The following is a 1,942-nucleotide window of genomic DNA, read 5'->3' as shown; positions in this document are numbered from 1 at the left end:
GAAAATACTGGTTAGCTGATTGGCCTATGTTGGTGATAGACGGGCCAAATAAACCAATCAGATCAACGAAGCATATGACGTACTAACAGAGCAACAACGAAAACACAACCACAAGCCAGGCACAAGCCAATTGATAGATCAAATTTCCCGAAACCAGTCCGGAGAAGAGCAAAAACATCTTTTCCTCTGAGAAAAGCCTCCAGAGCAGTGGTTTGCTCTTCTTTCAGTGAAGAAATACTCCGAATTCCGATAAAACTTGCTTGATAGCCATGCTAACGCTAGTTAGCCGCCATGTTCTTTAGACTGAACTGTCGCTTCTCGTTGCGTCACACCTCAACCCGCCTCAAAGCCAACGCTGATTTAACGTTCGTTTGGTGAACGGCTCCAAATTTTCTTTAACGAAGAGTCTCCAGACTGATCTGCGAGTGAAACCTTGAAAGCTCACGAGATCAGGATGGTCTCACGAGGCTAGGCAGCTACTGCTCAGAGAGCATACTTATGACTCTGACACACATAAGTAGCAAAATACTCCATTAGGCACGGTTTGATGAAGGAATAACATTACATGGAGTTTGAATATTTATAGGCCATCTATGTAAATTGTTTTAATGGCTAAAAAATATTTTTATATTATTGGATGCTATGAAAGTAGATATTTGGTTGATATATAATGAAGACAAATGTCTATTGATTCAATAAACTGTTCATCCAAACGTTAAGTACAGTTGATTATCCAAACTGGTTCTGTAATGGGTCAAGCATGCTATAATTAAGCCTCTGCAGTGACCCTGATCTCTGGCCAGTTAATGTTAATGTTGAAGACTGTGGTCAAAACCTGAGACACCAACCGGTTTAAGTGAACTATTTCATTCCCATTAAAAAGCGGACTACTAATCTCCAAACAGAACTAAAGTAGAACTTTCCTGATGACTGTGAAGTTTTTATTTTAACCCTCTGCGAAAGAGAGAAAATTAAACAATAAGAATCAATAAGACATGTTTTAAATATTGCTATTATTCGCATATTGGAAAAAAATGTTTAAATGAGTAATTAAAATCTGGTTCCACGTATTGAACTCAGTCTTAATTATGCTTTAACAGCACAGCCTTTGGCCGTGAAAGCAGTAAACCATCGGCTGACGATGTGTGAGTCATAAACAACCGGAGTGGGCACAACATGAACATTACAGTGAGTCTCAGGCCTTTGCTTTTGAATTGAAACTGGAGCTCAATAAACGTTCAATCTTAAAATAAATGCAAAATTAGAGGGTTATAGAAAGGAGAAAAGAAATTGGCCTATGGGCATGGTTCTTGGCCCCACACGCTCAGCTGCTGTGGACTTTTCTTTCCTGTCGTCTATTATTTTTGGTGCTCTGCCGAGAAGAGTCAGGACTCAGAGACAACAAGTGGGAAGGAAGGAAAAAAGAAAGAAAAGAGGAAAAGACACACATAGGCAAGAGATTGGTTAAAAAGCTGCCACGCTGCTCTCTTCTTTTCCTTAACTGGATGCTTCTCATTTACTTTATTCTTTCTTTGTTTTCAGCTCTTTGTTCAGCACCTGCTGTTTTAAAGACCTTTATGAATAAAGTTGGCTTTAATTGAGTTTACTTTCTGCGATCGTTGGTGAAGAGGTGAGATAAACCTTAGATAGCCCCCAAATTAAAGGATTTTCTCTGCATTGTTTAGTCAGATTAAGGTGGATTCTCTGCTTCACATGAAAGATGGTTCCAATAATCTGAAACTCTCTCATATTTCTTAGATTTGTTCAAACTCTGATACTGATACCAAAAAGGGGGAGGGGCGGCCTAGTGGTCAGGGCATAGAGCTTGGAATCCTGAGGTTCAGAGTTCGAGCCACAGACTGCCACTCTGGGTCTTAACCCCACAGTGCTCCCCGTATGCCCAACAATGGCAGCCCACTGCTCCCCAAGGGAATACAGCGGT

This window comes from Cyprinodon variegatus, unplaced genomic scaffold, assembly GCF_000732505.1.
Source record: "Cyprinodon variegatus isolate N-32 unplaced genomic scaffold, C_variegatus-1.0 Scaffold1245, whole genome shotgun sequence".
Lineage (NCBI taxonomy): Eukaryota > Metazoa > Chordata > Actinopteri > Cyprinodontiformes > Cyprinodontidae > Cyprinodon > Cyprinodon variegatus.
This window is presented reverse-complemented; position numbering follows the sequence as displayed.